The sequence below is a fragment of the Mizuhopecten yessoensis genome, unplaced genomic scaffold (assembly GCF_002113885.1).
Source record: "Mizuhopecten yessoensis strain PY_sf001 unplaced genomic scaffold, ASM211388v2 scaffold10867, whole genome shotgun sequence".
Taxonomy (NCBI): domain Eukaryota; kingdom Metazoa; phylum Mollusca; class Bivalvia; order Pectinida; family Pectinidae; genus Mizuhopecten; species Mizuhopecten yessoensis.
In genome coordinates, this window is record NW_018408761.1 from 1,338,782 (window position 1) to 1,351,951 (window position 13,170).

A 13,170-nucleotide genomic window follows, 5' to 3' on the forward strand; every position below is an offset into this window, starting at 1 on the left:
CTTGAATATGGGTGAAGGTCATGCATTTGAACGAACTTTGTAGCCCTTCATCTCAGCATGCTACTGGCAAAAAATAATCACCCTGGGCATTTTGGTTATTCAGAAGAAGTTGTTTAAAGGTTTTTTAAGACAATTGACCCCTGTGACCTTGAATATAATTGAAGGTCATTCATTTGAACAAACTTTGTAGCCCTTCACCCAAACATGCTACTGACCAAATATCATCTCCCTGGGCAGTTTGGTTTTTCAGAAGAAGTTGTTTAAAGTTTTACACATATTTGACCCCTGTGACCTTGAATATGGGTGAAGGTCATGCATTTGAACGAACTTTGTAGCCCTTCATCTCAGCATGCTACTGGCAAAAAATAATCACCCTGGGCATTTTGGTTATTCAGAAGAAGTTGTTTAAAGGTTTTTTAAGACAATTGACCCCTGTGACCTTGAATATAATTGAAGGTCATGCATTTGAACAAACTTTGTAGCCCTTCATCTCAGCATGCTACTGGCCAAATATCGTCACCCTGGGCATTTTGGTTATTCAGAAGAAGTTGTACAAATTTGACCCCTGTGACCTTGAATATGGGTGAAGGTCATGCATTTGAACAAACTTTGTAGACCTTCATCTTAGCATGCTACTGGCAAAATATCATCTCCCTGGGCATTTTGGTTTTTCAGAAGTTGTTTAATGTTTTTAACAAATTTGATCCATGTGACCTTGAATATGGGTGAAGGTCATGCATTTCAACAACCTTTGTAGACCTTCATGTTAGCATGCTACTGGCAAAATATCATCTCCCTGGGCATTTTGGTGATTGAGAAGAAGTTGTTTAATGTTTTTAAAATATTTGACCCCTGTGACCTTGAATATGGGTGAAGGTCATTCATTTGAATGAACTTTGTAGCCCTTCATCTCAGCATGCAACTGGCCAAATATCATCATCCTGGGCATTTTGGTTAACGAGAAGAAGTTGTTTAAAGTTTTTAATATGTTTGACCCCTGTGACTTTGATTATGGATGAAGGTCATTCATTTGAACAAACTTTGTAGCCCTTCATCTCAGCATGCTACTGGACAAATATCGTCACCCTGGGCATTTTGGTTATTGAGAAGAAGTTGTTTAAAGTTTTTAAGATATTTGACCCCTGTGAACTTGAATATGGGTAAAGGTCATGCATTTGAACGAACTTTGTAGCCCTTCATCTCAGCATGCTACTGGCAAAAAATAATCACCCTGGGCATTTTGGTTATTCAGAAGAAGTTGTTTAAAGGTTTTTTAAGACAATTGACCCCTGTGACCTTGAATATTATTGAAGGTCATTCACTTGAACAAGCTTTGTAGCCCTTCACCCAAACATGCTACTGACCAAATATCATCTCCCTGGGCAGTTTGGTTATTGTGAAGAAGATGTCTAAAGTTTTACACATATTTGACCCCTGTGACCTTGAAAATAGGTGAAGGTTATTAATTTTAACAAACTTTGTAGCCCTTCATCCCAGTTTGCTTCTGGCCAAATATCAACACCCTAGGCCTTTCGGTTATTAAGAAGAAGTCGTTTAAAGTAAAATATTGATGCCGGACGACGGACGGACGACGGCGCCGCGCCACGGCATAATCTAAAGCTAAAAATGGTTACAGCGACAAGAGCCATACAGCCTTCAGAGATCACTCCGACGACCGTTTAAACGAAACAGGATCATCGTGATTTGAATTGACGACCAATGGTCTGCGGATCTCATGGACATGGTCAAGTTCAAAAGTGAAAACGACGACTTTTCCTACGTACTTGTGGTAATAGATGTGTTCTCTAAATACTTGTGGCTGAGACCGCTCAAAGACAAGGGGTTACAAGGGGTTACTGTAGCAAAGGCATTTCAGGACATGAGGGGAGACAACCCAGACGGATGCGGACCGATAAGGGCCAAGATATTAGATCGAAGGAAGTCAATGCGCTTCTGGACAAATATGGAATAAACCATTTATATGCCCAAAACGTAACCAAAGCTGCTGTAGCCGAGCGTGTCATCAAGACTATTAAATCTAGACTGTATAGATATTTCACGCACAGAAGAAACTATGAATACGTAAAGAAACTACAAACATTTGTCAACAGCTACAATCAGACGTATCACCGGACAATCGATATGGCCCCAGCAAATGTAACTGAAGACAAGGACACGTCTATCTGGTGGAGAATGTATTGGCCGAAAAAACAGCCAGTCTTACGAAAAACGAAAAAGGTTCATAAGCCGTCCAGGTTCAAGGTTGGAGACAAAGTAAGATTATCTGATTTGAGGAACCCTTTCTCACGAGAATACGAAGAAAAATAGACGGGGGAGACATTTACCAATTCTTAAAAGATACTACGCGGAGGATTGCCTCTATATAGAGTCAAAGACTACATGGAGACGAAATCAAACGAACCTTTTATCACCTACAGAAAGTGGATGTTCAGCACGACAACATGTGGAAGGTGGAAGCCATTTTGAAGGCCGAGACAAACAACACTACGTCAAATGGCTTCACTGGCCTACGAGTTTCAATTCTTGGATACGCGCGTCTGATGTTACTTATTTGTAGGAGAGTGAACTACCCCAGGACCCCGTATTATGGGAAAGAGCGTACATATACACAGATCGCTCTAGTACTGTATTACAGGTGGTAGATGGCTCTCATTTAGTTGTAAATAGATATATTGTCCATGATAGAGTAGGCAATCTTTGTAAGAGTGGATGTGGGATAGCTCTCCGACCCACCGCGACGGGGAAAATAAAATGTTGTACATATATAAATCGTCTTCTCGTTGTTATTTCATGAACCTCTAGAAAAACTTATCCGGTTGTAGCCGATTTGACTATTTCTAAACGTGATGCAATCGGACCGCTATTAATAGATGCATATGTAAAGGTGCTCTGCTTATTGTGAGTGTTATGCTTGGAAATAAGGTTATTAGATTGCTAACTTATATCTTCGTAAAATGCTTGTAGTTGTTTTGGTTTTATCTTATATTAACATATAGGTTTGTTAGACTCTTAGTGTCGACAGTGAGTACACCACTCGGCCCAAAGGGACAGAACATAACTGATCTACTTATTATTATTATTATTATCATTTAAACTCTGTAAGGAAGGGTATATGGGGGCACAGAGGCGGAGACCCCAGACGTCCTGAAGGCTCAGTCACAACAATTAATGGCAGGATCAGTAGCGACCCTCTTCCTTGAAAATGAACTAATAAACCGATACAGGCTGTATGGGCCTCTTGTTACATTTCATGTCTTTCTGTCAGAGTGTCAATGACAAAGTCATCTAGTAAAATACACAAATTCTCATAATATGGATACAACTTATTGATGGTCTTAAATTTTCTTTTCCTGAAGGTAATCAACATACACTGAATACTGAACAAATCTACTTAGCAATGGCCTTGTTGGGGGTCTAAGCAACAGCCTAATTGCTCCAAATCCAAACATTGCAATGGAAAACTTCCAGTTTCTGACGCATTGCACGAAATCACATCTAAAGAAACCTATACAGGATACAAAAGTTTTAATAAAGCAGCACACACCTGACATATGGGAAGCACCACTGGCACGAGACGATGCTCCGCACGGCGTTTGGTTTGGAGTAACACTGTGGAACAGTTGTCTGCCAACTGTATCTCCTTTTGGTACAGAACGTGTGCTGAAGCCAGTAGCGAGTCTACTTACGGACTTGGGCAGCTACAATCTGAATTTATATTTAGAAAAGATTATACCTGGAGAAAATAAAACTTATGTTAGACTCATACTTCTAAGAGCTGATGACAAAGAAAACGATTGGTGTAAAAAACATTGTCGTGATCAACTTTATATCCATAACAACCAATATCTGACCATTAACATGATAAATAACATATGGATATGCACGACACTGAAAAATGGACTGGCAGGACAAATGACGGACACCTGGGTGTATTTGTTTATTGCACGTAATGTGGATGTTACTGGCTGTGACTGGGATAGAGTTGGACATTACAAGTAAGAAATAAGATGTATATGTACATATAGACGAATGCAAATTTAAAAACTAATTAAGGGAAAGAATATTACAATCAATTTGGTTGAATCCTGTCCAGTATTTTGGAAGGAGAAGTCATTAACAGCAAATGATCCAATGTGGCCTCTTTAGATTCAAGTCCACATCCTCTTAGTATATATAACCCTAATTGAGACCCATGCATGGGATACGTTCGAAGATGTGCAAAGGTGTATGGACGACACTTGTCAGTCAAACTTTACATTTACACAGAACTTCCTTGTTCAAATGTCTTTGATGGAAAGATTTGAACCCTGAAAAATTATATCGAGAGCTCTTCAGTCAATGAATTATTTGCCAAAAATGCTTACTTGGAACATATTTTATCAGGTGTAAAAGGTCAGACATCATTACTGTAAAAAGAAAATCAATTTTCACATTTTTTCCTGGTCAAACGTTATTAACTTATTGGTTAAATTTGTGTGAACATACAATTATATATCAACTTTAATATGATTTAGTTAATTGGAAAACTGACTACACACACGCACGTTAAAAAGATAAAATAAATTATAATGACGGATTGAATAGTGAATTGACTTCAGCTCTGGTAAAAACTAACTTCTAACTTATTTGCTTTGTTATAGATTCTGCACTCAATGTAACCAGAGTGGTCATTCCAACCCTGAATGTCCCATGGCAGTATGTTTCAAGTGCAGGGGTCTCGGTCACTGGGCTGTGAACTGTCCTTTAAACTCCATTTAGGAGCCACCTAGATTGATGCAACATTTTGCTTGAATGTCAGCATGACTTTAGATCCATGGTAACAAGTTAAACTTTGAATTAATTAGCGAAATTCAAATAAATAGTGAATTTTGTTAAGATTTTGCATATTTTTCAACTATACAGCACATGTTTGAAAAAGCTTAATATGAAAGGAGTATTGTAGGCACCTGAGCTTAATATGTAATTAACATTATGTTGCTTTCTATTTACATTGTTTATAACACGTCAATTTCATTGATAACAACATTGCTATGAAATACACTGTAACACATTATACAAAGTTCATTGACATTGGAATCGTCTAGGTCACACAACTCTTGGATTTACATTTACTTGTTGTTACAAAAGATCCCAGAGGGACATTGGCGGCCATCATAAGTTCTCCGGTGGTTCTATGCAAGATAGATTTTTTTCTTCTATTCTCAGATCTGTTGTATTAAGTCATTTAAAACAGTAAACCCACCTTGTGGTAACTTTTGGTCAAAACTTCATACTGCTGTGTAAAACATTTTTCGAAGCGAGGCTGTCAAATGATAGACCATATTTATAAGCAGGGTACTTAAGGTATAACAAGAGGAACCTACATTTGAAAAACTGTTAAGTACTTCTTGGGAAATAGCGCTAACAAACTTTTACTAAAAATTTAAGAGGACTGCCTGACGGTCATCTTGCTTTGTCCTATCAGCCTCAAAATGAAACATGCACAATTTAAGACCAATAAAAATCTATGTTAAATTTGATAAAGACCTATCACGTACTTTTAAAGAAATAGCAATAGCAAATTTAAACTCTTAAAATCCAAGATGGCTGTCTGGTTTCAAGAGGACCAATGGGAACCTATAGCTATATATATGAACAGAGATCCTAGAAGGATCGTGGCACCCATCATGAAAGGATCTTTATTAGATCTACAAAAGATGACCTTTTACCTTCTTAGCTCTTCAAATTCTTTACATGTACTATTACCCAGTCCCATGTTAGAAATCCTGAAAGGGAATTCTGTACATTAACTTAAACCTTGTAATGTCATGTTATTTGCAGCTATGGCAAATGTTTTGGACAGAAATGTATATATGAATAGCATAATCATATGCAAATGCTAAACGGTTGTAATTTTACGTAATTAGAGGTGCTGTCAACATTGGGGAAAATAAATACAAGATTTAAGAAAGATTCCTCCAGTACTTTCTGTGAAGTTGAGGTAACAAAACTGTCAAAATCAAAGATGGCAGCAGGTCGGCCATTTTGTTTCCCCAATCAGTCTCAGTGTCTCTGGTTGTGCATGTATTTAACTTATTTTGATGTGTATATCATACAGTGTTACTATCCAGTCTTTATCTAATTTTGATGTGTATATCATACAGGGCTACTATCCAGTCTTTATTTAATTTTGATGTGTATATCAGTGTTACTATCCAGTCTTTATCTAATTTTGATGTGTATATCATAGTGTTACTATCCAGTTTTTATCTAATTTTGATGTGTATATCATAGTGTTACTATCCAGTCTTTATCTAATTTTGATGTGTATAGCATAGTGTTACTATCCAGTCTTTATCTAATTTTGATGTGTATATCATACAGTGTATTTAGAATTAAATAACATAATCATCAGTGTTTTTATATTTTATATGTTTTTTAGAAAATAATTATATGAGCAGTAAAACAATTATATATTAGCAGTAAAAAAGTTTTGCTTTCATTTTGGTCGAAATATATGGAAAACTTTGCACTTTTTTTCAAATACTGTTGTCCAACTGAAAGAGTTTGAAGGTAAGGGGGATTTCCAAACACATTTTACCCCCGAACATGATACTACAAAGACTATTGTCATTGTATTTAGACAAAGCTGATACAGTATAAATCGTATCAGTATGACAAGGTCTTATTGTATAATAATTTATCTTTTATTTTATTTTATTGAAGTATTATTTTTAACAATTAAAAAGCTTTAGGATATTGTTAGCAGGAAAATATTTTGGGACAGTAAAATTTACACTTGTCACATTGAATAATAAAAAAGAGGCCCGAGGGCCTTAGCGGTCACCTGAGTTACATCATAGGTACTGGTAGCTTTATTTTATTGGTTAGATGTGATGTGGAAATCAGCATGTAAACTAAGTGAAATACAATACTTGACATGTCATCAAAGGATAAGAATTTTAAAATATTTGTAAATGTTCCCTTTGGGGCCCCGCTCTAACCCCTGGGGATGGGGCAGGAATTCCAAGCTTACAATGTGATACCGTCATCCACCAAAGATGATTCTGACCAAGTTAAAATAATTTCCAACAGAAAATTGTCAAAATATACCAAAAAGTGTTGTTTCCCTATATAAACTATAGTAAACTTTACCCCGTCCCCAAGGGAGAACGGATCGCTCGGGGGTCCTGAAATTTACAATTTAAATAAAGCCCCTGATGATCTTTCCATCCATGCAGAGAAAATGACTGTAGTATAGGACTCTGAGTCTGGGGAAGAAGATTTTTGAAAAATTGGTTAAATTTCCCTTTGGGGCCCCGCCCTGGCCCCTAGGGTTGGGGTAGGAATCCCAATTTTACAATTTAAAACCATCTCCCTTCAGGAATAATTCTGACCAAGTAAGAATAATTTCCAACAGAAAATTGTCAAAATATACCCAAAAGTGTTGTTTCCCTATATAAACTATAGTAAACTTTACCCCCTCCCCAAGGGAGAACGGATAGCTCGGGGGTCCTGAAATTTACAATTTAAATAAAGCCCCTGATGATCTTTCCATCCATGCAGAGAAAATGACTGTAATACCTCTGAGTCTGGAGAAGAAGATTTTTGAAATATTGGTTAATTTTCCCTTTTGGGCCCCGCCCTGGCCCATAGGGTTGGGGTAGGAATCCCAATTACAATATGGTAGCCTCATCTACCAAGGATGATTCTGACCAAGTTTGAAAAAATTCCATCCACTGGTTCTTGAGAAGAAGTTGATAATGTAAAAAGTTTACGCACGACGCACGACGGATGACGACGGACAGAAAGTGATTGGAATAGGTCACTTGAGCAAAGCTCAGGTGACCTAAAAAAGGGAATTCAAAACACCAGCAAATATTTCTAATTGAGTTAAAATACATACAGTTTGGTTTTGGTTTATTTGTTTGGTTTTGGTTTTGGTTTGTTTAATATGTTTTACGTTCTATTAAAAGCTATGGTAATTTAAGGACGTGCCAGGTTTTGGTGGCGGAGGAAAGCAGGAGTTTTGGGGAGAAAACCCACCGACCTATGGCCAGTTCCTGTCAACTGCCCCACGTAGGCCTCGAACCTGCGACCCAGTGGTGGAGGGCTAGTGGTAGCAGAATGTCAGACGCCTTAACCACTTGGCCGCCGCGACCCCATAAAAATATTAGTGTCCAGTAACCTCAATACCACAAATCAATTGAACACTGTGTGAACTGGCTTTGTTTTAAATATTTCTACACAATACAAAATCAACGCTAAGTATTACGGTTACATGATAAAAAGAGAGAAGAAAACCACACTGAGATGTAAGATTTTATTTGATCTCCCATTTGTCCTCGCAGGCGTTACACAGTTTGGCACATGTGAGTGCCGCAGACAGCGGGTAGTTACTGAAGGACACTGTCTTCTCTGTGTAAGGCACCTCTACCTGTCAACAAAGAATTAGAAGACAATTTAATGTAAAAAAGAAGCTGATCCGAATGTGTTATAGAGGAATCATCAAATAATTTGGTATGGATATTTCAGTGATATATTTGGACCTTAATTAAGGTGTTCAGAGTAATTTTACATGTTTTAGGGGTTTAGATCGACTTTCGTTAATAATGTTCAATATACATAAGATAACAAACTGTATTGTACTTTCTGGCGTGTTTTTACTTATCAAGTTTTTCGAACATATTGTACTGCTTTTTTCTCATCGTTGAGCTGTTCTAACTTAGACATGGGCAGGTTTTCAATTACATATTTATATTGATATCGACGCAGATCGATGACACTACTATTTCCTGTGAAATGTGTTCATATGGCATGAATACTTGCTGATGACAAATTAGAAATATATCCTATTAATCAAAATGAACGATGCAGACGTAATAAAACGTGAGACAAAGGACGCTAAATTCATCAGACTTCGTAGACTCCTTTTGAACAATAGTTTGACTCGTGTTTTATAATTACCTTACTTTATGTAAAGCTTTAAGTACAAAATTAAAAGATATCCATACGCGAGATTTTAGCAATTTCCCTTCGTCTACACAGAAGGGTCATCTTAGACATTTACACCAAACGGGCAATTCGGTGTAGCGACGTCGTTAGCGTTTCGCACCCGTGCAGTGTAATGGTCCCGAGTTCACCTCACGTAGGTCTCTTTTTCCCCCTCATGTAGGACTTTTTTCATATTGTCATTTTTTTTTTATATAAAGAAGATTACATAAACTGAACAAAAGAAGAAACGCACAATTGAATTATGCAATCAATAGATTATGATATTTTTCGAAATTTGTACAAAATTTTATATCAATATGATGGGACAAGTCTACTCTTTACAATACTGTAGAAGAAAAGTCTGTGTGACGTCACTCGTGTCATCAGTAATTACTCAAAGTGGGATACCCGCGAAAAACAAAATGACACTTCAGTACCTGGTGTGGGCACCTTTTGCACGAAACCCTGCACGGATTCTCCTATGCATTGAATTCATGAGAACATTTATTCGCCTTAAGGGAATGTTGTTCCATTCTTGTGTTAATGCTGCGATCAACTGGGCGCGGTTAGTTGGGGGGGGGGGGGGGGGGGGGGGGGTTGACGTTTTTCTAATACGCCTGTCCAGCTCATCCCACAGATGCTCAATGAGAGACATGTCGGGGATATATGGGGGTCATTCCAGAGGCTGAACGTTGTTTACCGTGAGAAAATCACGACAGACTCTGGGAACATGCGGTCGAGCATTGTCTTGCTAGAAAAATTAGGTTATAACGTCTGAGAAGTGGAAGGACATGTGGTTGGAGGATCTGGTCTCTGTATCGAACGGCATTGAGGTTTTGATCCAGGACCACTAAGGGGGATTTTACTCCATGGGAGATGCCTCCCCAAACCATTACAGAAGCCCCGCCGGGGGTAACTTTGTGCGTTTCTTTTTTTGTTCAGTATATATACACATTTACGTGTTAATCGTCAGTTAATAACGTTTGACCAACAACAATTGCATTATAGATTACATTGACATTTCAAGACATTTTCAATCCTAAACCTTGCTTACAAACCTTGAACAGTCATCAGCCCGGTGACCGTACCCTCCGCATAGGAAACATTGTGTGTTTGGACATTTATCACTAAAATGGCCTAACTTCCCACATGTAAAGCACACCAGTTCGGAACATTCGGGGCTGCGATGACAATACCGGCCATATTTCGTACAGAATCTTCAATAAAACAAAACCAAACGAATTCATTAGAATCTAGGAAAGCAGAACAAATTTATAATTCCTTTGGTTGAATATTTCGAACGGGTACACATGTAGTTTGTTATTCAATTAATAAGGTTATGTTAAAGTTGACGTAAAATTATTAGACAAATACATCTAAATCTACAATTATTCATGTTTGATCTTGAGTTTTAGAATATAGGTATGTTGATACTTGAATGACGTTTAGGATCTGCAGCCATGCTCACAGACCTTACAGACCTGGGACAGTCCTCAGCCCAGTGATCGTAACCTCCGCAACGGAAACACTCTCTTTTCGGGGGAATCCTAACTTAGTTTATTGATATGTTTCAATGTTTCAACAACGTATCCTCACATGCTAATGAACAGGTTTGGTATTTTACGCTCTCCGTTGGTTCTAGGGCTCTCTTATCAAACTTCTTTCTAAAATAGCCATGTGGACTATTGTAAGCCTTTGGTTGCTCCGATTATAATATTTCATGTTATCCCGGTGGGTATAGTTTATGATGGTATCCCTGTGGGAGACTATTGTTTTGCGTCGTGTCCGTCCGTCCTTCCGTCCGTCCTTTCGCTATCTTGTCCGGGCTCTATCTCCTGCACTACTTGTTACTGGAACTTCATACTTGGGGTATGGGTTCACCTTTGTGCAGTGGTGTGTCATGTATGAAAAGTACATTTTGACCTCTGACCTGCATAAAATAAAATAAAGTTTGTCCGGGCTATATCTCCTACATTACTAGTCACTGGAACTTTAAACATGGAGTAAGGCTTCATCTTGGTGAATTTGTGTGTCGTATATCAAAGTAGGTAAATCTGTTGTTTTTCACCTTTGACCTGCATCAAAGAAAAAGTTTGTCCGGGCTCTATCTCCTACACTACTACACTACACACCGCGTGGAGGCATACGATCCCCACGTTTCGCGGTGGCATTCTATAGCGTGGATGGGAGGTAAAAGAAAATTCAACTCCACTCTCTACCGTGGGTAATATTCCATCCACTTTCCATCGGCTATACACGTTTGCTGCGAACGTGGAGTGAGCGTGGAGCGGTGAGCGAGATGACTCCACGTTACATCTTTGTACCACGTGGAGAAAACCTGGACGTGCATGTTCATGTATAGTTTAAACCACGGACTTAGATAATCTAAATCCGTGTTAAAACATATCTTATTTGAATAATTCAAACGGAATTGGACACAATTTATTACAACTTAAAAACGTCCTACCCCATGAACAGTTACAGAATTGCTTCAATAATGCAATGGGCAGCATTCTATATACAATAATATTTATACATAAATGTAACATTAATATACATAGATGGAAATCTATATTATTTACAAACCAGTACCCACTTCAGTGACTTTAACATGATATACAATTACAGTTGAAATAATTTGGCAAAGTAATGTCGTAATATTACAAGCATTAGCAAAGTAATGTCGTAATAATACCAGCAATGGCAAAGTAATGTCGTAATAATACAAGCATTGGCCACGGAATTAGATTTTATCTAAGTCCGTGCATTGGCATAGGAATATATTGACTTTTAACACATCGCATGTATATCAGAGTAACAGACGAAATATGAAATGCTAAATAGGAACCCGATTTCATCATATAATTTCAACATTAAAATAATGATTCAAAACGTTTTGTATCTTTTATAAGAGCGTAGCTCTCGGGCGCCGAAGGCGCCCAATCCCACAGTATATTTGATATACAATAAAACAAATTAAATTAAAACTAAATAAAAAGACCACAACAGTATCCGAGAGGAGACATAAACAAACCAGTGTTCAAAAATTACTGAGACTGTGATAGGTGTTTCGGAAAAATAAACGCATTTTACATTATATTATGTTATACCTGTCGTAATGTCTGTCAATCTATTGAAGGTCAACAGCTTTCTAAATCCATTGAATATGTTTTGAATTATTTATGCGCTGGAATGCTTTAGCTGCAAATCAGATGCAAACAAAATCCGATACTCTTTGTTATGATAAAGTGAACCTTATTTTTTTTATTACTGCCATATGTATGTTTGTTCACATAGATTCAGTGAGGCGACCCGTTAGAGCTACAATATGAAAATGATTTATTAATGACCGCCACTAATTTTCTGGAAACGAGGCCGCCAATTGCTTATCACACGGAAGTTTATAAATCTATAATTTCTTCATTTAATTTTGAAATACGCAACAGAAATCTTAAAAAATCTACACAGATTCAATTAGACGATGAAAAAAATACTGTTGCCGGATTAATACAATGCACGTGCGCACCTTCTTAAACACATTCAAAGGCAACCCAGTTCACCTAAATTGACCCGTTACGATACTTCAACACGGATTCCGACATCATCAGTATCGTACGAGAATTTACATGTCATCAAGCCAACAACAGCTGGTCACTGTAAGTCAGTTTTTCCTCTGAATTTAGTGTCCTTAAACTGTCGCTCGGTGTCCGAATACCCTGTGCGGTGGAACAGAACCGTAGAAAAGCAGAGAGACAGTGACGAAGGACCAAATTAACCATTAACCAACAGATTTATAGGGAACAATGTCGACTACATATGTAGTTGGTTCACTTTTCATTCAGTCAAAGAAGACTTATTATTTCATAAGAATTGAAGAATGAAGTAAGGACCATAGACAGCTGTTAAGACTCACCAAAAACTTAATGGGTCAGAAAGGTAAAATTAGCCTACCAAGCTGTAATTCTGAAAAAGACTTGTCAAACAAGTTCAGTGATTACTTCTAAAAAATAAAATCAGCTCGATCAGGGAAAAATATACCGGAAGTGAACTCTACTGCTGACAATGATATCTCTGTCATGACTGCAGACATTAAATTAATTTGTTGGGGAACCATTGACAAAGCTCTCATCAACAACCCAGGACGAATTGCGCAATATCATCATGACCTCGCAATCT

General features: G+C 37.7%; 1 long non-coding RNA gene across 1 annotated transcript in view; it reads left to right on the forward strand.

Annotated features, from left to right (window-relative positions):
• Positions 1-5,855, forward strand: part of LOC110463072 — a 15,038-nt gene extending 9,183 nt beyond the window's left edge. The window contains exons 3-4 of the long non-coding RNA XR_002464347.1: positions 3,378-4,016; positions 4,662-5,855. This is a non-coding gene — a long non-coding RNA (uncharacterized LOC110463072). The remainder of the gene's footprint in view (positions 1-3,377; positions 4,017-4,661) is intronic.
• Positions 5,856-13,170: the final 7,315 nt, after the last annotated feature.